At 46.1% G+C, this 23958-nt stretch overlaps 1 protein-coding gene across 1 annotated transcript in view; it reads left to right on the forward strand.

Annotated features, from left to right (window-relative positions):
* Positions 1-5298: 5298 nt before the first annotated feature.
* The window catches only part of CORO2A (coronin 2A), a 55509-nt gene continuing 36849 nt past the window's right edge, over positions 5299-23958 (forward strand). The window contains exon 1 of the mRNA XM_021537106.2: positions 5299-5367. The gene's annotated coding sequence lies outside the window, so the exon portion shown is untranslated. The remainder of the gene's footprint in view (positions 5368-23958) is intronic.

A 23958-nucleotide genomic window follows, 5' to 3' on the forward strand; every position in this document is an offset into this window, starting at 1 on the left:
CCAGTTGTGGTCATTCTTTATTAAACTGTGGTGGATGTAGGAATGTCTGCAAAGCCTATAAAGACCTGCACCTTGGAGCCAAGCTGACATGTCCTCATGGGCTCTCATCTACTTTCCTTCTGCTTCATAAACTTCAGTAGTACTGAAAAGCACTGAACTCAGGTCACAAAATTGCAGTTGGGCCAGACACAAATACCTCAAGCCCCTGCAAGACCTTCAGTGACTATCAGTCAATGCCATGGGTGTTTTGAATCTCTTGGTTACCTCTGCATGAAGTGCTCAGGAATGATTTGTGCTGCCACTGCCAACTGTTGTGGCTGGGAAACAGTTTGACCTAGTCATGCAGCCCAGCAGCTCCTTCTGCCTGTGCTGGCACCTGTGCATAAAACAGGTGTCTTTCTACCTAGAACCAGACTTTGCTGAGCTTTGCTGTATGTGTAACATTATTTGTGAAATTAAGCTTTCTATCTCTGAATTAACCTAAATCTTGGCATACCAGCTCCAACCCTAAAAAGGAGGGTTTTGATTTCCACACCCACCCTCCTCCCTATGATATGCCATTAACTTGTAAGTTCACTTTGTTGCAGGATCTTGTGGCCACCAAAAATTCATGGGGTTTGAGAGGATGAATTGGTGGAGTGGTGCCAAACACACATAAAGCCACTGCTGGCTAAATAATTCCCTGAGCTGCCAATAGAAGAGTCTGTAAAGCTTCCCTTTTTGGCCTGGATCTATACCTTCATATGCTGCAGCTAAGCCCTGTATTCTGGTGTGCTGCCAGAGTGGCAAGAGGCATGACTGGGGAGGTTGTTTCTGGGTTAATGTTTAGCCTAAGCTTGAGCATCTCGCCCAGGGTGAAGGTGAGAGCTAAGGGGCAAGGCATTTTTCCATGGGAGGATAGCAACAACACGCTGTAGCAGGAACTATACCACAGTGCTGAGGTTTCTTTTCCAGTCTGCAGGCTGGGCAACTTCCTGCCATCATCACAGACACAAGACCTTGGGCTTGCTCTCTTCCCATTTAAGAGCTCACTTGTGGCCTGAGATGATGCTGAGATTTCTCCAGCCATCTTCCAGTGCTAAGAGCTCCTTTACAAAATATTAGCTCTGGTTGGTCTATGGACATGCCAAGTGCAAGAAGACAAACCACTTTCCCATGGCCAAGCCAGTGCTGCAGCAGATATAATGCCATGCAAGATATTTTAACTTCTTTCCTAGAGTTCAGTCAGAGACTGGAGATGCTAAATCATGAGATTATCCATGTGCTTTCTGTTCAACCTCAGGAGCTCTCCCGAGGGGAAAACAGCACAGTGGTTGGTCAGTGGAAGAGAAGGTATTGCTAACCATGACACGTTTGGGGTGAGAGGTACCATACTCTGCTGCAGCTAGATGTTTGCTTTGGTCACATGGTCCACTACCTTTGAGATGAAGTCCTTATTTCTCCTTGTTATTAAATGACTGCTTCCTCTGAAGTACAAAGTCTGTCTTTGAGACTCCAGCTCTTGGATCAGTATCTGCTCTGGCTTTGAGCTTAATTTTTATGACACAGAACCTCTGGCACATTCTGGTGTCAAGCTGTTGGAAGCTTGGAGACTTGAAGCAATATCCAGGGTAAGCAGAATTAAATTTCAAGCCCCCTTGTAATACCAAAATTGTCCAGATTAAAACTTTCTAACACAGTTTTGAGTATTAGAAAGCAGCTTTCTTTATCACAGTGTTCTGGTCACTCAGAGAATTCTTCTTCTAAGTAAGTATGCCCTGGGCATTGGGTAAATGCTCAAAACTGAGTTTTTAATCATACACGCTGATGACACACTCGTTGGCTATCCCTGCTTACTTGATGTATGTGTGTTTATTTTACATAGTTGCACCCCTTATTGGATGTCCCTAAGCTCTTCAGGGTTTGTCTTCAATGTCCAGTATCCTCTTTAGGTGGCTGTTCCTCAACCCTCATTTTGAGTAAGTGCAATATTGTTGCTTTGCATAACTTCAGCTTTGTCAGCCTTGCAAAGCTAAGCTGGCATCTTATGTTTTGCATGAGTTTTTTTGTCTACTCCTCCAAGACTACATTGTTCCCTTTATTTAATAAGAGTAAAATGTTCTGGTCTACCGTCCTTATCATTTGGGAAAAAATAGTATTCAGCCCAACATTACAATTCCATGCTGAAAATAGCGCCTATATGTTCTTCTTTTACAAAATCATTTTGTTAATAGAAAAGTATTGTCTATGGGCAGCAATTTTGCAGGGAGGAAAAGTACCAAAACAAAATTAAAACCAATTTATATTTTTGCTGCATCTTCTAATAACATTTATCAACATCATAAAAACTCTTGCACCTTGATGGGAAATGCCAATGCCACAAACTCTGAAAAGGCTTCCAGTTTTGCTCTAACATTGCAATGGTGCTTTAAATCAGTCCCAAGCTGGGTGTTGTGCCCTCCATGCCCACCTGCAGCTGCGTACATGTGGCACAGTTAGTGATAGTGTGCTGCATGGGGCTGGAAATAATTACAGGAGGAAAAATAGGAACCAGTGAAGTTTATTTAAAGATTAAGCTAATTGGTCATAACTAATTAGCAGCTTCCTGCATGTGTCCATGCGGAACTACCAGAGACACGTCAGGACCCTTGTCCTCTGCAAGCAGGGATAAGTCAGAGTTTAGTGTTTGCTGCAGTGTCTCCAACTTCTGCTGCTGGATCTCAACAGAAAGCACAAACATGATGGCTGCTGGAGGCCCTTTACACAGCATAAGGGTTGTATGGGAGTACTCTTTCCCAGAAGCCACTTCTGTGGACACAGGCTGTCACCAGGGTCGCTCAGCCAGACTGTTGCTGCTGGATGACCAGTTGAGATATCTCAGGGAACACAACAGAGATAGCATTCACTCCAATCACCAAGGACACCCCAGTCTCAGCCACCCAGTTTAAGACTGCAAAGGGGACTGGGGAGTCCCAAACCATTCACTTTGTCAGCACCTAAAACAGCTCTCATGAATGGCATTTGCACATGTATAGCATAGCCAGATGCCTACAGTGGGCAGAGCTGTAGGTAGAAGAAATCTTTCCCCCCAAAGACCTTAAACAAATCTGTCTTTTTCTCCCTGTCAATCCTGCATGCAATTTTCTACAGCTTACTCAGGGCTGTAGCACAACATGTGTTAAAGGAAGCACTGGAAATCCTCTGTGTATCAGTACCTGACCTCTCAGTCTTGTACAACTCTATATAGGCAACATGTGAGCACACACTGCGAGGATCCTGAGGGCTACCAGAAGTCATCTCAATTCTCATAGGCAGGGCAGGCCTAGGACAGCTGCTGCACTAGCATCCACAATTCATGTCCGCAGAAATTCCTTCCTGTGCTCCATCCATGCACATTGCTTCTCAACAGTTGTCTGGTGTGGGACTCAGATTTAGTCAAAGAAAGAAAATGAGAGTTTCTAGCCTGGGAAAAAGCTGAAGAAAAATGTAAATAATTCTTTATCTCTCTTGTTTTTCACATTATTTATAGTTAAGTTCTATCACTGTATGTCAAGCACTTTGCATCAATGCTGTGGGTTGTTTTCACTTCAGAACCAATGGAGTTAGTCCTCACGAAGCTCTGTATAAAAGAGCAGTATATTTTGAATAAATCGGAGTTTTACTTTCAGCAACCTTCTAATCTAGTCAGAGTCTCTTCATTCCCATCCTTCCTCAACAGCAACAGTCTGGTGGTGTATCTGCTGAAGTGCCTCAGTCCCCTGGAATGTCCCAGGCTAGCACCTGGTGGCAAAGGATAAAGATCACTCTTAGTCGTTGCTGGTTCGTTCTGAAATCCTGCTCTGCACCCTTGAAGAATTCAGTGTATCTGGTCTTTTCACAGGCATAATTTTTCTTCTCCACAAGAACTTGAGATGTCCTGACAGGCATGCTAATGACATAATCACACATGCAATCTCCTCTTTTACTTGAGTTGGGGACTGTAGTGAGGAAGTGGTCACTGGGTTGGTGGTCATGATCTCCCCTTGATTGAATTACCTTTCAGCTAAGGACATACTTCCTGCTGCTCTCTCTTGGCATTGTCAGCAGTTCTTACTGTTCCAGTGATTTCAATCCTGCTATGTTGCCTGCTGTTGCTTTGTTTGAGAGTGTTTGAGACATTTTTTTGGAAGCGTTCATGAGGCCTTTACCCCTTCTGTCTTTGTCTACATCTGCTAAGGTTGATATACAGCTTCTTGATAAATAGTACTGTGCCTTGAGGAGTTAGTAATTGGCAACAGCATCCACGCTGTTGTTTGGGCATGTTTGCTTTTCTTTCTGTTCCCTTACGCTGATCTGCAGCATCTCACTTGTGAAGGACATTGAGTCTCAGTCTTGTCACAGCTCCTAGCTCAGCCCAGAGCTGCCTCTGCTAGCCAGTGAGTGATGGCAATAAGGTATATAGATGAGCTACCTGTCTCAGACCCTGATTAATCAGACAGGACCAGAGCAGTGTTAGCTGAGGAGGTGACCTGGCCAAAGAAACCTCCTCTGCTATTTAATCTTGGTTGCTGCTGTCTGCTTACTAAGTTCCTCATTCAGGGCACTGAGGAGGTTTGCAGTGCTGCCAAGCTACTAGCTGACCCCAAAGTCTGAGTGTGAGCTCTGTGAGAAGCTTCCTAAACCCATATGCCATCAGTAAAGGGCCTACAGCTTTGGGGCAGTGTCTCTCCATCTGCCAGGGACTGCCGAGACAGCCAGAGGCTGCCAGCTAAGCCTGTCACATTAAGGCTGTTGCAGGGGTGTGTGCGGTGTTCAGAATGAGCGGTACCTGGTGGGACACTGAGGAAATGGCACAGAGCGCTCAAAAGCTCTCTGAGCTTATTAATGCAAGGTCTGTGGTACTCGTTGCAAGTGACGGCAACGTTCTGGTGCCGGCAGGTCCATCTCGTAGGAGAATCACGCAACCACTTTTCACCTCCGGGCCTCCGGGCACATGGTCGGGGATCCACCTGCAGCGGTGATGGTGACGGCGAATGGCGCATGTCGGCCCGGGTGGGATGGCTCTAGGAGCCCAGGGTAGCGGAGAGACACTTGAGCACCTTGCTGTGTTTGCGGAGGGGCTCTCTCCTGCCATGGCACCAGGACAAACCCTCGCTGGCCACGGGAGGTTGCGCCCAGGGGCCGGGCACAGCCGCGGAGCTGATGGCCCCGGGCAGGCTCCTCGGAGCTCCACGGGGCAAGCGACAGCGCCCGGTGCCCGCCGGCACCTCCCGGCCGCGGGGCGCGGCGCGGGGGCGGGCCGGGGCGCGGCGCGGGGGCGGGCCGGGGCGGGGACGGCGGGCGGGCCGGGCCGGGCTGGCGCGGCGCGGCTCCCGTGCGCACGTCCAGAGCCCCGTCGCCAGCGGCAAGGTACGAGAGCGCGGGCAGCGGTGCGGGGCGTGGGGCCGGGACACGCGCGGGCAGGGCCGGCTCGGGCACCTGTCGCAGCCGGGGCCCGCGGAGCCCGGCGGTGCCGGGGAGCGGGGCGGGGAAGCTGCTCTGCCCGCTTCGCGCCGGGGGTGCCGCAGCTCCCTCCGGCCCCACCCCGCTTTGTGCGGAGCTGGGGCCGTCGCCGCGGCCGCCGGGGCACGGCCGGCCGGAGGATGCCTTGGCCGCCCGGTGCCCGGGCCTCGGGCATCCCCCGCGCCTGCGGGGGGAGCGGGGCGTTCCCGCTGGCCGCGGTCCGGGCAGCCGATGCTGGTCGCGCCCTCGGCGGGCAAGAGTCTCTCGCTCGCCGGTAGCGCCAGGGCTATTCCTGCAGGAATCTGCCGGCGGGATTTTCTGCGCGGGGTGTGGCGGACTGGCAGCTGGCCCGCGGTGAGAGCCCTCCGACCCGGGGTCTGCAGGCGGAGTTGCGTGGAGCAACAGGGCTTCTTGTCAACCCGAGCCATCCTGCTGCCTAGTCGGGAAGGCTGCGTCTCCTGTCAGCCCTGCTGGTTAGTGCCGCCGGTGGCACGATTTCCCATCTGAATAACTTCGCTTATATAGAAGCCTCACCTATGGCTGTGTGTGCGACGGGTTAAATTTGGCCTTTTTTGCTGGAGTTGTGGGGAATTCGGGTGCTTGATGTCAGGGTAGGTTACATCTTGCACAGAGCGTGATGACAGCCACTTCAGTGTCTCTCTGGCACCGGGATCCCCTGGTAACACTTCCCCCTGAAGGAGGAACTGGCACCCTGAATATTTTTAGGCAACACAGCTTTGAAGACTGCTTCTTCCGTGGGTCTGGCTTTGATGCCGCAGCTCTGTCAAAGGTCAAGACAGGCTGATGCAAAGGAATGTGTAACAGACAGCACTTTGCAGACCGACGGCCCGGTGATGCCAGCTATGTGCACTGGCCTCACCGGGCCAGTGAACACTTTGCAGGGAGTGGTGCTCTCCTTGTAGTGCTCTGGAGCATCCTGTCTGTTCCTGATTCCCACGCCACCCTGCCCCAGCCCTTTTCATTTATACTTTCTAAGAAGACACTGTGCTGCAGTCCTTGTAAAGGGTACTTACCTGGACAGGCTTAACGTCTTTTGGCCCCTTGGATGCTCAAGGGAAGTGATTTCTGCAGAGGATTTAGGGAACATTTGGGAGAAGGCTGACTGATGGTTGCCTTTAAGCTTCTCCAGTGCAGGCTTCCCAGTGGATTAACAAAGGAGCAGCCTGTGTAGCCCTGCCGTTCCCTTTGTTCTTCCTCTGGCTGGTTGTGCCCTCTTTGGAGAGCTCTAATCTCTCCTGGTTTGATCAGAGATAGGGAGTGACTGATGGAGACACAATGGAGTTCATGTTTTGGTTGTGAGCATTTCAGGAAGCTCTAGAGCTTTTGGAGGCAGAATAGGGAAGAGCTGGTTGCTTTTTAGAGACAGGAAAAATATAGGTGTTTTTATCTGTGCTGCTATTGTTTGGTGAATTAGCATTATGACATCTATTATTATAGCTTCGATGAGCTGTATTTCAGATTCATACAATCTGTTACTCTGTAGCAACGAATCACAGCCCATTATCTCAGTAGAGTTGCCTTAGACTGGAAACTTGAGACCCAGGTACTGGTGATGTTTGGACAAACAACCAGACAATTCTGCTTCCTGCACTCCCAACTCTGCCCTAATCTCCTCCTGGTCCCTCTTCCTCTGAGGCAAAGCACCTAAGCATGACTTTGCCTATTTTGCAAGTCCAGGGGTAAGGGAAACCACTGTGCCCTGTGTGGCAGCTGCGCCTGCCTGACCAGCAGCACTGATCACCTCCATTCCATTGATCCAACTGGCTCCTGGCTGTGTCTGTGCAGGAGGTGGATTTCCTGGTAGAGTTCAGAGTATCTCTGCATGTTGTATATTTCTCATTCTCCTTTTCGTCCTGGGTAATTTCTGCTTGTCTTTGAAGTATGTTGGTTTGTCCCTTCTGAGAAAATTTCTCACTCTGCAAATGCCAGTAATGGATAATATTTTCATGTTTCTGTGTCTGCTCCATTTGTTAGTAGCTGGATAATGAGTGGATTTTCTGTTGCCTAGGTCTGTGAGTCTCTTTCTAGGTGGGTTGGCACCGGGCAGGCTGCTGACTCTGGAACAGGTTTATGGTGCCTCTGCAAGGGCAATTCTCTCTTGCCTGTGGGCTGTCTGGACTACCGGATACCTAAATGTGATGTGAGCTGTGTTTTGGGGATGAATAGTTGAGTACAGAGGAGGTCCCTGTGCTGTAAGCTTCAGGTGCCCAAGCACTCACTGTTAAAGAGGCTTAGGGAGAGAACTGAAAGTTTTGGTAAATCCCAGAAAAAAGGTGATGCTTTGAGTGGGAGACAGTTGCCTTGAGGCAGGCTAAGCTAGATTGTATGCATGACCTTGCAGGCTACTCATAAATTGTGGTCAGTTTGCTGCCTCTGACTTTTTAGTATTCCTTGATCCACAGTGGCTGCATAGCATGAAGTCTTCATGCTACCTTATTAGGTCCTGAGTTCCCCAGCAGGGATTTTGATAGGAAAACTGTTGGGGAATAGGATGTGACAGAGTATGACAGAGACTCTGTGAAGAAACATTGTGGAGGGAAAGTGTCTCAGATCATTTCCCCACCATCCATTCTTGCCCGGTTCAAGGGGACTCAGCCGGTCCCTGACAGCCACACCCTGTTCTCCGTTCTCATAGGAAAGTTTGTTTGAAGTGTTTGCTTCAACAAAAAAGCCCCACAGAATGCCAGCACCTTATCTGAATGTTCCTGACTCCCAGTTATAAACACCAGTGATTTTACAGTTGGCCAGTGGGCTGTCTGGGTGGCTGCTGGACCTTGCTACTAAACTGCTACTCAGAGCCAAGGGCATCCCTGGTTAGGCTGGACAGCAGCTGTGCTTTGAAAGAATTGTTTCTGGCCATCTCTTGATGTGCAGCAGGAGCACAGACAGTCTGGTCTCTTGCTCCTGTGGCAAGAAGGCACCAGAGTGATGGTGTGGTGAGCTGTTTCACACGTAGTCATTACATGGCTTCCTGTAAGTGCATGTTTTTAAGCTGCTCTGGCTGCAGTGCTGACTGAGGCAAGCCTGCAGCACACTGCAATTATGCTGACGCTCCTCCTGCCTCTCCTGAGGAGAAACAGGAAAGACCTTTACATCATCGACGCGGCTGTATTGGCTGAGAGATTTTGATACTCGTAGGGTTATACTGGCTTGTAAGTAGAAGCTAGACTGGCCTAATATTTCCAGGGATTTCCCCTCTGTGGTATTACAGGCTTGCCAGCAATTCCTCATTTTGAAAATACACCCTGCAGGGCTCTATTAGTGCAATGCTGATGCTTATTATTTCTAAAGCACTTTGGAATTCAAAAATAGGACTTTCTGACCCTCAGCCAAGCAAAACCCTTTCTAAAGCTTGGAGACATACCACTGCCAAGAGTAGGACCAATGATAGTGTGCAGCTCCAAGCCCTGTTCTCTCTTCCCTTGTTGACCTATTCCCTGCTCTGCTTCACTCAGTTTCAAATTTTCTGGAGCAGTGCCCAAAGTTTGGTGTCTCTCTCACTCTTTCTTCTGAGCATCCTTCAGGGCTCTGATTTATTGAAGAGTTTTCTTCCAGTCTGGTGAATAACCTGCTCTTTATCTCTGTGCCAAGAAACATGGACCTACCTGCAGAGAGTGCAGATGACTGCACTGCCTCTCTCCCTCTGTGGGACGAAGTCACCTAGGAAAATGATAAGGAAGACAAAGTAGAAGAAAATCCCAGCAGTTGTGGTATTTTATATACCTGAGATTTTATATACCTGAGATTAAGACAAAGTTCATGAAAGTTGATAAGATAGCTTCCAGGAAAGCAGCAGAGGCCAAACTCCATCTTTTTCTTCCTTCTGCAGTTCTGGTAGCTGTGCAGGAGAGGAGGCAATGCTGGGGGAGAGCTCCTCCCAGAAAAAGATGACTGGGCAAGGCTATCCATGTCAGAGTTGCATTAATACAGGAAATAAGAACCTTGTGGCTTGAGCTTGTACATAAAGTTGAGCAGGGACAGTCAGAAAAAAAAAGGTGCAGGGAGTGGCCAAGGCAAATACTGGGTTTACTCCCAAGAGCTGAAATTAATCAGTCCTTGCTCTACAAATACCATGATTTAAGCTTGCCTTCTAGACCATATGTTAAAAGGGCTGAACTCCTCCTTGGTAAAGTCTGAAATTTCTGGATCTCATCTCAGGTTTTCTGGGAATCAATGTAGGATGCATGAGAAGTGCTTGGTGTACAAGTCCCTTTTTCTCAGACGTGGCTCACTCTGTGGGCTGGGATATGGACTGATACAGCAGGCAAAAAAGAACAAAGGTCTGGGAGCAGCAGATCTCTCTCCATACTGTCCTACTCCAGCCTCACCTGGATCTTGCTTAGCCATGGAGTGTTAGCATGTAGGACGTTTGCCAGTCTGCCAAAAGGGCTGTCCCTGAATGCCCCCCAGTGTCACACCATTGATCTGTGCTGAATCCTGTTGCACCACAGCTACTCTGTGCAGTTTTGTTTTCTGAGCTGCAGCAAATTTGACTCTGCCAGTGCTATTCAGCTCTCAGCCACCTTTCACATGGTTACACTGAGGTTATTCAAACCAGTTATTTAACTAGTGTTTCACAGTGTTTTCCCTAACCAAGAACACACAAATCTTGAAAAATACAAACAATATTGCCTTAGAAGAGCATAGCTACCATTTTGCCTGAATTGCTGGCACAGTTGCAGTGCTTGTTTCTAGGAAGCCTAACACTGAGGTTTTTAGGAACACCACCTGTAATGTGAATGATGCCAGGAAAGACCAATCTTCCTTGTCGCCCTTGGTTTCTTCTGTTCTGTCTTCTCCATAAAAGGATCCTGTGTTGGCAACAAAATTGTAGGGTAATAGGCACAGAGAATCCAGACAGCTCTTTAATTGCAAGAGAGAAGTAGAAGTAGTCAACGATTGTCTTGCTAACATCTACTTAAATGTAATTAATTCATATTATTTTTCTCTGCCATTTTCTCTAATTTAATTTGAATACCAAAATGCACATGTAGAGGAACAAAAACAAAATCAGAATAGCATTGCTCTAAGTTCCTGCTCTTGTAATGTTCAGGTTCTTCTACATACAGAGGCTCATTTCCTTGCAGTCAGGGAGGATCACACTCTGTCTTCTGACCCCTCCTGTCTGTGGTCATGGTTGCTTTGCTTTGAATTTGCAAAAGGCTTTATGTCAGTAACTGATGCTCGAGTCTTAATTGAAAAGATTGATTTTGCTAATGATAGTCTGGCATCTGACATGTTCCACAGAAATCAATTGGAATTCAGTGTCTCACAGTTTTAAAAAACATGCCATTTATTTAAAGGGTTAATAGGGATTGAAGGGTTTGACTCCATAGTCCCTTGCATCTATTTGAAGCTCGTGCTCCTACCATACATTAATCTTCTTGTGCAGTAGTTCTGGGTGTGATGCATCCTGCCAGGCAACACTAGTCTTGGAACAGAAAAACCCAACCCCTCTATGAGATTTTATAAGTAAAAGCTCAAGTATAAAGTTGACATTTTTTTTCTTTCTTGGTCTCCAGGTTGTATTTTGGTGAACTCTTGGTTTCTGTGGAATTGAAAAGATCAAAAATTGCTTCTGTCTTTATAGATAATGGATTATTCAGTTGGGCTGACAAACCACAATGAGAGCCAGTAGCTGGAAGCAGAAGTTATTACTTGGCAAGGTAATAAGGCAGTTTTGTTTTTAGTAGCAAAGAGGAGGAATTGTGGGAAGAGCTTCTCAGGATGATGCATAGCTAGAAACTTGAACAGGATGCTCACCTAAATAATGTCACTGAGTGCAAACAGCAGTGTTCTCTGGAGGTAGATAACATCTCTCAGTCTGCCATTAACCAAACAACAGCTACCTGACCTCCTGCAGAAATTTCTTTTGTCCAGCTTGTCACCCCTAAAACATCTCCTCTCACGGAGTAGACCATACTTGTCTCCTCTCCAAGCTCTCAGCATGTTCTGCTGGGCTTTGCCCTTAGGGTCCCAAGGTGGTATTCTTATTCCATAACACAACAATTAACTTCCTCTCTTGAGTTATCTTTTATTGTTGCTGGAGGGATGACAATTTGAAGGCAGGAGTCCTCTAAGCCAGTTTGAACATTGACCGTAAGTGGAGGAAGATTTTATTGTCTGTGTTGACTTGAGATCTGGAGTGGGTGGGGTAGGTAATTCATCCTCATGGAAGAAGAGCACTGTGTAGGACCAGTACCTGCTTTTGTAATTGGTTTGTAATGACTGACTGAGTTCACAATTATCCAGACACGGGCTTAGCAGGATGGTTTTCTTGCCTTTAGTACCTCCACCTCTAGAGATTTTCAGAATTCACATGAATGAGGCTGTGAAAAACCTGGCTTGACTTAAAAGCTGACCCTATTTTATCTAGAAGTTTGTGCTGTGGACCATCTGTGGTCTCTCCCAGCCTAAATTTGCTTGTGGTTTGGTCATGATACTGGAAATAAACTCCTGGTGATGATATTAGGAATAGATGTTTCCCTAAGTTAAAGCAAGGAAACCCACAGCCGAAATCCACTTGGAAAGTCTGTCTTGGTCCTTGTGTTCCATGTTTCTTTCCCAATGTTCATGATTCATGTTGGACTCTGATGAGTGGTTAAGAATTCCCAACTTTCTCTTCAGCACACATATCTGCTTAATAGATTGATGAAGAAAAAAAATGAAGAAAAAATATCAAAGGATATTCTTGAGTATCTTTTGGTCATCCTTGAGGTTGAAAAAAACCCTATTTCACTGAAGCTTATCTTGCTCTTATCTTGGGGGATCTCTTTGTTTTGCAACCTTTGATTTGGAGTCCAGTTGTCTGTGGGCTGTTACTAGAACAGGGCTTCTTAAGCCTGATAGAGTAAATGCATTTAATGTGTAAAGAGGGAACTGAAGTGACAATTTCTCTACCTTCTCTTTCCTTCAATTTTGAGAAACTAGTTGTTATTTTATGTATGATTTTGTATATTTCAGAAGAGTTTTACGATGTCTTACCTATACTTCCTTCCCTGACATAGCTTGCAACATGAACTTCTCTGTGACTTTGTGACAGCTTACCTTACATATATTAAAAAAAATAGCAGCATTCGTACTCTTATTTCTGTCTGTCTTGCAGTCAAGCTCAGTTGTGTGAATCTGGAAGATTAATATCACTAGAAGTGTTTTACACACCTTTTGTTGTTGTGGGGTTATGCTTCCACTGGTGCCACTGCCCACTGCTAGTACAGGCAGATGACCACACAGGGGTTTTACTCTATTAGTCTGGAAATCTGCAAGTGTCTTCAACTCCTGCAGAAAAACAAGACTTCCCCATGAAATCCAAACTTTTATTTTGAGCTGTTTCCAAACTAACCCTTTCTAAACTTTCATATCTATCTGTGTTATTACCTGCTGTCCTTCCTTCGCCTGGAGTTATCTGGCATGACAGTGTCATGCAGGGCAGGTGTAGCACTCACTTGCAGTCCTTGAGCCTGTTCAGGGAGCTCTCTGTCGGACTCATCCCACTTGCTGTTGTCTCTGGCTAAGCTAGGAGCAGTGTTGACTCTCCACTGGCTCTGACCAGTCTTCAGAAGTTTCCTGGAGCCTGAAGGCTATCTGGTACTCAAAAGCCTTAGATAGAAATATAATTTCATGAATGCATGTAAGATATCCACAGAAAACTGCATGTTCAGATAGCTGCAGTGAGGCCCACTGTGTCCTACCCAGTGCTTTATTTCTCACTCTTTTTCACACAGACAGTCTTTGTTTTTGCTGCCTAAGGCATGGAAATAGCATCCCAAGCTGCCTGGACTGCATCATGTCAGGAATTCAGAATTCTGCTTTAATTCGCATCCAGATTTTAAGGGTTGTGCTACCTTTTTGGTTTTTTTTAAATTTTTTTCCTCCTTCCTGCTGTACTGATTAAGAAAAAAAACCAAAACAACAACACAACTGTCTGGATACATTTATAATGCAACTGGATCTTCAATGACTTGTGCCAGACTAGCTTCCTGCATTGAGGACCTGGTAGTGCAGAAAGGAATGCAGACAAGGACAACTGTTTAGCTTGCAAAAGGTATTTCTGAAATGGGATATGACATAAAGCTTTTCACATATGATAGTATGATGGGATGAAGAGTTCAGATAGGGAGTGATTATTCCTCTGTTTATCATTGCCCAGGAACTACAGGATACAGATAAACAGTGGAATGCATTGACACAGGATGTTGGGGATGTGGTTCAAGAAAAGCCATTAGATGAATCTGCAGGCAGAAAATCCATTAGGGCTGGCTAAACAGACAGATAAGCCTTTGGTTCAAAAAGTCAGTGAGGCACAGATGCCCAGAGCTGCCTTAAAAGCATAGAAAAGATCAGTTTGTTGGCGTGTATATCAGCTATGCTGGAGAAATAGGCTGGTATAGAAAGCAGCAGTGGTAGAAAGAGAGAGAGCTTGTAGCAGGGAGGTCTGCTGGGAAATGGAGGCACTTCCAGGGGTGCTCCTGTGTGGAAGGGTTGAAGAGAAGGCTGGTGCATTGGGACAAAGTTGGAAGATGATCAAACTCATACTGGTGGAGATACGTGAAGAGGTTGGCAGGAATCAAGTATACTACAGTGAGGGAGGAGAGGCTGATCTTCATTCCTGGGAGGTGTGAAGATGGAGAGGTGTGAAGAATGAGACTGGTCACAGAGAAGAGCAGTGGTAATGAATCAAATGATCAGAGATTGAGCAGCACCTGTAAGCAATATAAGAGTGCAATACTTGGAGGAGAAAATAGTCTATATGAAGACAAGTGAGGCTGAAGGCCAAACAGAGAGGGATGTCTGCGCACAGTGACTCACCTGTCTACTAACTGTAACATCTATAGTTCAAGAAAAGCAGATCAGGAGTGTGAAAGAAGTGATACCAGGACATCATTTTATATCCACAGGCATTTTGGATGCTTTAATTTGACTCAGCTGGTTCCATAGCAGCTGGAGAATACTGGGTCCTGATCCTGGAATGATTTAATTTCAGCTGGAGGGAATCCTGTCTGCATGTTCCAAGATGGCTTTGCAATGCAAACTGTAGTGCAGTGAATGGCGGCAATAAAGAGATTGGCTCCAAACCCATGCTCCAAGTCTGAACCAAGCAATACTCTTGTACTTGTACTGATGGAATAGTTTCAGAGTGATGGCAGTGGTTTCCAGAAATTGTATATTTGCCAAGCCCAGTGGGTATGAATGAATTGGCACAGAATCTCTTTTCCCTGGCAGGGAAAGCATGGGTAGTCTTCCCACTTAGTCAGCATCAATCAAAACCAGACTAAAACCAAAAAGCAAAACTCAACCTGCTACTGATGCTCTAAATGATGAATTTTAAAATTTATGACATATAGGGTACCATACTCACAATGGGGTGACATCAAACTGGAGACCTGTCCTTAATGAGCTTCCACAGGGCTCCATCCTTGGCCCTTGGCTCTTCAACATCTTCATTAACAACTTGGGTGCAAGACTGAAAGGAATACTAAGCAAGTTTGCCAATGACACTAAATTTCAGGAACTGTTAATTCCCTTGAGGACAGAGAGGCCCTGTGGAGAAGCTCTGATAAAATAGAGGGCTGGGCAACCACCAACAGTATGAAGTTTAACAAGGGTAAGTGTTGGATTGTGCACTTAGGATGAGGCAGCCCTGGATGTGTGTGTACACAAGGCAAGGGGGACAAGAGACTGGAGAGCAGTTCCATGGAATGGGACCTGGAGTCCTGGTCAGTGGCAAGCTGAACACAAGTCAGCAGTGCCCTGGCAGCCAGGAGGGCCACCCGTGTCCTGGGGTGCATCAGGCACAGCATTACAGCCAGGCAAGGGAGGGGATTGTCCTGCTCTGCTCTGCCCTGGGGCTGACTCACCTTAGTGCTGGGTGCAGTTCTGGGTGACACAGTGGACAAAAGACATTGAGCTATTGGAGAGTGTCCAGAGGAGGCCAATGAAAAGGGTGAAGGGACTTAAGGGGAAGCTGTGTGAGGAGCAGCTGAGGTCACTTGGTCTGTCCAGCCTGGAGGAGACTGAGGGGAGATCTCACTGCAGCTACAACTGCCTTGTGAGGGGAAGAGGAGGGACAGGCACTGATCTCTTCACTCTTGTGTCTCACTTGTGGCCAGTAACAGGACTTGAGGAAAAGGCCTGAAACTGAATTAGGGAAGGTTTAGGTTGGGTATCAGGAAAAGGTTCTTCACGCTTGGTAGTTGGGCAGTGGAACAAGCTCCCCAGGGAAGTGGTTACAGCACTGTGTGACACCCCTTGGGGCCCCTGCATGGGAGACCCCTAATAAAAGGTTCTGTGCCAGGAGTGAGAATGGGACATTTCAGTATTCATGTTGCTGTTTATTTTTATCTTATCAGAAGTTCTGCATGCCATCTACAGCAGACTTAGTGCAGAAAGAGAAAAAAGCAAAAAAGGTCCCAAGATGTACAGTTTCAAGGTCTTTTAAAGCTGTTTTATCCAATTAACTCTTAAAATGTACCATATTTCTACTTATCTACCAATAACTAATTATTTGAATGCCATGCAACTTCTGCATTGCGGCTCTCCCAACTGATCACTCTGTGCCACCAACACAGCAGAAGATGGAGTAGATGAAGAAGAAGGAGACAAGACAATGCCCCAAATCTTCCATTTTGTCTTCTATCTACCTGCATGTGAGAAAGCCAAAACTCTAAATTTTTCACCCTGTGATAAACTATACTATTATCTATTTCACACAGTCATAGATCTCAATCCATCCCAAAGTTTTGAAAATCTTCTCCATGGACGAAGGTTAAAAGCACAACTTTCCAAGGCATTGTCCTGAGGAAGGCTGTGAGAAGATCAGAGAAAAGAATGATAAACAATTCTTATCTTCATTTGCTTGTTGTGAACATGTGTAATGTGTTATGGAGATTTGTTTACCAAAACGTATTTTGTTAATTGGCCAATGGTGATGGCATTTAGATTGATGGACCAATTGGGTCCACTTGTATTGTGACTGTCCATAGGGGCGAAGAGTTTCCTAATAAGTATAGTACAATAAAGTGATAGGTCAACCTTCTGAGAAACATAGAGTCAATGCTAATTATTACCCAGCTGGGGGCCTGTGACAACAGAGTTCAAGAAGTGTTTGGACAATGCTCTCACATGGAGTAACTCTTGGGGATATCCTATGCAGACACAGGAGTTGTATTTCAATAATCTGGATGGATCCCTTCCAACGCAGTATATTCTATGATTCTATGATATGGTGGAAGGAAGCATTGGCTGTTGTGCCTGTGACACCTGCATTTGCCACTCTCTTGCTGGCTTGTCATGCTTCATATAAGTGGCACCTGCTGTTAAAGAGCTCAAAAGTGTGTTGGAAGTTTTCTGGAAAACAAACAGATGTCAATTCTGACTTAATCAGCCACTCAAAGAGAAAAGTCTCAACTTGAATCATAATTCCACAGGCACTGCATGGGTATGGGAGAGTTTCCCACACTTCTCTTCTGTGTGGGCCCCTCACTATTTTTTGCATGCAGATGATGCTTTAAGGAAGGTGGAAGAGTTCTGCAGCTATGGGTTTCAGAGAATACCTCTGATGCTGCCTGCTGCCTTTCTTCAAGGAACAAGCTTTTTATTCCTTGTTCAAGGAACAAAGTCCTACTGTCATTGCCCTCAGAAGGACAGGGACCATTTCCCTCTACTTCTGGCTCAGGTCTGAGAAACTCTCAGATGGCTCTTCTCTGGTCTATGGTAGTAGGTATCTGTGTCCTTTGCTGCCAAACCCATTTGCTAACAGAAGGATACAACTTCTGGGAGGGCAGTTACAGAGCGAGACTCTCCTTGGCACTGACAATGCAATAAGAAGACCAAGAGTACAAGCAGCAGCTGGAGGGAAGTAGGTCAGACATTAGAGAAAACTTCATCCCCAGGAGGGCAGTGGGACCAGGCAGGTGGAGGCCATCATCCTTAGGGATTTTGAAGGCTCCACATCTGTCCTGTTTTAGAGCTATAGGTAGGTTGACTGTGAGGGTTTACTGGAGACCAGAGAGGTGGGGTCTCCTACACTGTGCCCTTGCATGGTTGTGCTTTCCTTTCCAGACAAATAGGAGCCTGGTTAGTGCCCCCCAAACTCTTTAGCAGTTTTCATTTCCCCAGGCAGTTTCAGAGCTGAGATACAGACTTGGTGTTACTGGCTGGGGTTTCATCACATTGAATCCTGTGTACACAGCTTCAGCCATGGGAGAGTGCAGTACATGACATTACATTAGATGTAAGGGCTGTATATTGAGATATTCAGGTGAAGAGTGTAACCTCCAAACCTTGACAGAACTCAGAAGAAACATCTGCTTGTATTTCCACTGTCTCACTGTCCTGCTGGACACCTCAGGTTTTCTCATGTATCTGTGTCCTGTCACAGCCACTGCTCAGGTAGGCAGAAGTTTGAGAGGAAATCTGGCTAGGCCAGCCCAATAGATCCCACTTGGACTCCTGTGGGCACATAACCAGGATTTTAGGATTCCCTGAAGATGAACAGTCTTGAACCCTTGAACCAGTGATGCTGAAGGAAAGCTTTTGCTGCAAGGAAAGCCTTCTGTACAGTAGCCTTTAGAAGAGACACCCACTCTGCCAGTTGTCTGCAGACCTCACAATAAATACAGGAGGGACCAAGTGTCCCTGTCTTCCCAAAGAACAGAGAAGGTTACTGAGAACCAGCTGCATCATTTTGTTGGGGAGCTGAACTTTGCTTTCAGAAACTCAGAAGCCAACTTGGCCTTGAATAGCAGGAAACTTCTTTCAGTGAAAAAGGAGAATGAAAGCATGGCATTCTGGTTTCAGGAGAAACTGCTGAGCTTTGCAGACTGTCTGATGATGAGTTTTTCAAGGTTGCCCTTCTGACAAGAAATGTGGCAATGTCCCTGAAAGTGTATAACTTCCTTTTTAAGCTCAGTTTTTGCAGGTGTGGGGTGGGGGGCAGAAAAGGCTTCCAGTTTTTATTTCTGTCTGAACCAGGATTGCTTTATTTGCTTTTCTTTTGTAATGAAGCAGGATCTTGCCAGCATATAAAAGGTCTCTAAGGTGGAATTTGCCCCTCTTGTTGAATTCAGAAGCACATTAGTACTCACAAGGAAGTTGATAAGCAATAATATTTTCTTTGCTGCCCAGGTAACCAGCAAAGTGAAAGAGGGTATTGTCTCTGGAGAATGCAGGCAGGTTAGCTTTATCTTTCTGTACACAGGCTATCTTGGAAAGCTAGAGGCAAATCGGAAGAAGGCGGGGCTTATCCTCCAGAGAGGCTGGCATTGCCCCATCCTATACTTCAGTAATACGGCCTCCTTCCCTTCCTGAGAGCTCTGATAAGTCTAATGAAACTGAGCTGAGATTTGGAGTTGTTTTGGCTTTTGCTAGTTTCCACACTCCCCTGATCCACTATGATATCTTGTAAAGGCCATGTTGACTGAAGGCATTTGTGTCCTCAACTCACCATGTTTCTTTCTGTCAGAACTTGCAGAGTATGGCACCACACGAGGCAGAAAAGGGAGTGGTAAACAGACAGGTAAAACTGCCAAAAAAGGTGTTACCACTGAGTGTGGAATCATCCCTGGGGTATTCCCCTGTGCCTTCTGGGATGTACAAACTGACTGAGCACAAGCGTCTTCACAACACTGAAGGGTGGTCTATATGCTTCAGCTTGATTTATAGCTGACATTGGCTTAAAACTATTAAGAAACTTTTCCTGTCACTGGGGGTGATTTGTGATGTTTTGCTCCCTGTGCCTGAGTGAGTGGTGTGAATCTTCAAGACGCAGAGTTCCAGGTGCTGATGACAGTGGAGTAAGAGTGATAGTGCCTCAGGCTCCCTTGCTCCAGGGTGAATCACTTTGGTTGCTTATGGGAAGAGTGATGCTTGTCAGGCCACTGCAGGGAAGTCCAATGACTGGCAACAGACCCTCCATGGGTACTTTCCAGCTCCTGGGCTTTCTGAGCATGCTGGAGGCTTCAGACTGCTTTATGCCTATAACAAAGGTAAAACCAACCCCCCATGAAATTTAATAAAGATAAAAGTCAAGTTCTGCCCCTGATATGCAGCCTCTCCCTGCACTAAAAGGAGTAGCTCTTGTGAAGGCTATGAGGGTCCTGGTGGGCAGCAAGTTTGACCAGAGTCATCGGGGTAACTGCAGGGCAACTGCAGCTTGTGCTTCTCCACAAGACTCCAGATAGGCATGTTTCCCAAGGAGGCCAATGGGATTTCCATCCTCATCAGTCTTTCAAACTCAGCTGGACAGTCTAAGTAACCTGACCTCCCTTTGTAGTGAACTTTGCTGTGGGCTGAGGACTGGACTGACTCAGGATGTCCAGAAGCGCCTTCTGGCCTGAGGTTTTAATGTGGGCCTGTGTGATTTAGTGTTGTAATTTCTCTTTGCTTCTCCCACTTGTCCCAGGGAGGCTCAAGTACACATTTGGTGTCAAGTACACGTTTGGAAGTGGCCACAGCAATAAAATAAAGAACAGGTGACATTCATCCAGTACTTAATGATGTGCACTTCAAAATGTTCTGGGGGGCTCTACCCAAAATACAGTCTTATAGTCACCAGATCAGGTTACAGGAGAGCTTGAGCCTCTTCAGAGCTACCGGAGGCTGTGGTCTCTGCCAGTTTTTCTCTTTGCTTTCTTCACCGTTCCTCCCCATTGTTGCTGACTGTGCTGAGATAAAAATAACCTGGCTGAGCTATTTTTATGAGGCACATGTACTCCCTTGTCCATCTCCCTGCTTTACCAGCATGGCAGAAGAGCACAGAAGAGAAGTACTGAGCAGTGGGGATGTGGCAATAACATGAACAGGTATCACCATGAGGGCATTATTATGCTGGATGCCATTTGGTGTTGCTGCCTGCCTTGGGGAGTGCACTGTGGTTTAAACCTGTGACTGAACACAAGTGTAGCTGGAAAACTCATCAAGGAAGGCCACAGAACCTTGTCTTGTGAAGAATGGTCATTTCATTCACTCCTGGCAGCCCTTGCGGCCCCTGGACATATGTGCTTAAAATTATTTTGAGGGCCACAACACTTGGTGTATCTCCTAAGGTAAAAAAATCTTCACAATATGCATTTTGCCAGGTCTGGGACCTTGGCATGAATTTGGCCGTAGTTGGGCAGCCTTGGTTTCCATCATTAGAAAGGTGCTCTGAGACAAGCAATGTGGTACCAGCTGGTGATGATGTTTGTGGGGTGCATGGCTGCAGTGGGTTTCTGGAATCTTTCTGTTCAGCACAAGCTGGGTCTCTACGCAATGTTTGCCTTCCCTGGCCTAGGCCCATCACTGGGGGAATGCAAAAGTATTGAAATGCCCTTTTGCTTACAGTCTGAGCAGAAGATGCCTGTATCAGCGGAGAAGCCACTGTCCCATATCTCCTGAAGCTTTGTCCATGCAGCACCCTCTGCATAAACTGTGACCTACTGCCAGTGTGGGGAATGGCTGGCATGTCTCCTGCAAGGACTCACATGAATCCTCAAGTCCTGCCCTGGCCAGTGTGCACCAAAAATAAGGGGCAAGAGGGGCTGCTGTGCGCTCTCAGAGAAATTCCTGTTTTGTGGATGAGAGAATCAACACATTTTTTTAGTTTTGAGTGGTTCCTTCACCTTCCTACTTCATGTCCTCCTTACTTGCGCAATGTTTAATCTAGAGCTGTTTGTTTTCCAAAACAATTTACCAGGGCACCATATTTAAGTACCTGTGCCATGCTGGAGAACTGCAAATATTTTGGAGTTATTTAGAGCTGGGTTTTCTGATGAGAGACAACATCTTTAGAATATATTGTTGTTTGAGATCTTGCTTGCTGCTGTGATTTTGTCCCTCACCACTTCTGTGGATCCTGGTCCATCTGCATTGGTGGCATGCCTTTCCTCAGGTAGCCAGTAGCCTGCATGATGTGCTGCTGCCCGTAGTGACAGAAGCAGTTCCCATAACTCCTAGTGGGCTTCCCAGAAGGGACCTTTGTGCTTCTGCAGAGGAGCAATGCTCAAACCAGCATTGGTGATGGACATAGACAAAAACACCTCTTTCCATCACCTGTTCTGCTTCTGAAAATACAAATTGGAGTATCTGACTGAAGCTTGGTTTGGTGAAGGCCCTTTGACCCTTCTTCATTCTGAGGCTGCTTTATAGTTCAGGAGAAGGATGTGGTGTGTATGTATGCTGTGTGTTCGGTGTGGCCGCCATGTCCCTCTTGGGAAGGGCTGGCTGCTTTTGGGATGAGACATGTGTCTATTTCTGAAAGCGGACTGAAACCTTAGTCTGAGCTCCCTTAAGCTGAGCCCCGGAATGGTGGGTGTGGATCCTTACTGAACAAAAGACAAAGAAAGGCAATTGATAAAATCGAGGCCCATCACAGGATGGCTGATTTAAAAGGCTGGTTCCCAGCTGGCCGATTTAAATGCTTCCAGCTTTAATCGCAGATAGGGTTGTTTTTCCAAGGATATGCCTCTGAGCGGCTGTAAAAAGGTTCTGCTGCCTGATTGAAAGGCGTGCTGAAAGGTTTTTATTTGCTACTGTGGATTGATTGGAGTACAGATGCTCTGGAAGATGTGCTGCATTATTCATCTGGTATATACCACATTGTTGCAAAAAGCTAATGTACAGTCTGGAGGCTGTGAGGAATGGTAGGGTCCTTTGTGTGGTTTTGTTGATTCTAGAGAGCCTGGACTGCTCTTAAGCTTTTTTTTGAACACTGAGATTGATAAAGCAAATCGAGGAATGTGACATCACTTAGTTAATGGTTCTCCACCTCCTTTCTTGTTTACAAAAACAATTTGCAGCTTTCTTTCTTTTTTATTTTTTTATTTTTTTTTTAATTTGGAATGCATTATTCATACAAAACTGCTTGCTAGGCTGGCCCTGTTTGCAAGACTTCATCAGTAACTCAGTTTTCTTGTGGCACCAGCTTAAACTGCTTCACTGTCCTGGCTCAAGTGTCTGCTGTAAGTGTGCCACTTTGGATTCTCCGTTAATGCAAAAAATAATAATGCCTTACCCATTAGATTCCCACTGCTGTACACACTGCTGGGTCACCCAGCAGCAGCAGGGCTATGGGACACAGGTCCTGTGTTTCTGCACACTGGCTGCAGTGGAAGACCTCAGGAAGAGTTCAGCATGCAGTGCTGTGATACATGGGCCCTGTTTTTTTGTGAAGAGGTGAAACTGCAGCACATGGGGGCAAAACTGCAGTGTGTGTGCTTGTGACTGACTGGACTGCCTGAGATCCTGTTCTGGAGACTCAATACACAGAAGCCGGCCTGGGACCGTGTGCTTTTCTGTAGCTCTCTTTGCTGACAGTTAACAGCTGGCTGTCAATTGACATGTTCAAGAGCATGGTCTGATGGTTAGGTTCTCCCTCTGGGGACTCTGAACTGATAAATCTCACCTCCAAGGCAACATTTGCTTCTCAAAGATTTTACTTCTCAGACCACAGTTGTGAAAGAGATATGGCCTCAATGCAGAATCCACCTGCCCTGCATTAGGTGCAACAAGTCATGAGCCAAGAGGTGAAAGCCACCAAATCAGTGTTGTTTTTTTCTCTTGTAACAATAAACCTGTAGCCTCCGAGCTTCTAGTGTTGTTTGAGATGACACGTGCAGATGGTATTTAAAGCTCTGGGTTGCTTTATAATCATATGGTCTGGTTGACCTTGGTTCCAAAGGAATTTATTACAGGTAATTTCCCCTTGATAGTGTTATATCACAGAAGTGGAATTTGGATGGCAAGGTCTATCTAGGGGTGTATCACCTACTGCATTGCAGATATGCCTAGGAGAGTGTCCGTGGCTTTGAGGGGAATCCAACTTAAGTGAGAGGCTCACAAACCATTTGGTGTGATAAGTTTGTGGAAAGCAAGTCCAGAAATGGTCTGTTCTTATTTGTCATCTGAGCCAGAAGGTGGTATCTGGTGATGAAATTCTGAGGGCTCTGATTTTGTCTTGAAGCAGCAACTCAACACATACTGTGATAAACCAGGAAAACTGTTTCTTATGTGTGTTTCTTACAAATGTTTGAAATTCTTCTTTGCCTTCAGGGTTGCTTTTTTAAGGGTGTACTTGTAGTCTGTCTTTGAAGGTGGAAACATGTGTGGGTGGATTTTGAAAAAAAAAAGCAAACTCAAAAATGTAAACCTGAGAGCATTAAATTAAATTAAAAATAGTGCCTGGATGAGGGTGGGAGCCAGCAAACTAATCTATAACATGGGGGTTGGAAATGGACACACCAGGGAAAGTGGATTGCCAGTGTATGGCACGGCTTCTGTGTGCTTACGGCTGTGCTCTGATTGTGCTGCTAAGTGCAGGGAAGTGACTGTCAAACATGCTGGACTTAGTGATTACTTGCAAAGATAATGCATAAATTTTCTGAAGAGTGTTCTCAGGGAACAATTCCCCACCCCTTTACTGGGCAGGAGAAGACAATTCCTATTTTGAAATTAAAGAGCTATAGGAAGAAGAAACAAAAATGGAAGTGATAGTGTTGTTTG

The sequence above is a fragment of the Lonchura striata genome, chromosome Z, assembly GCF_046129695.1.
Source record: "Lonchura striata isolate bLonStr1 chromosome Z, bLonStr1.mat, whole genome shotgun sequence".
NCBI lineage: Eukaryota > Metazoa > Chordata > Aves > Passeriformes > Estrildidae > Lonchura > Lonchura striata.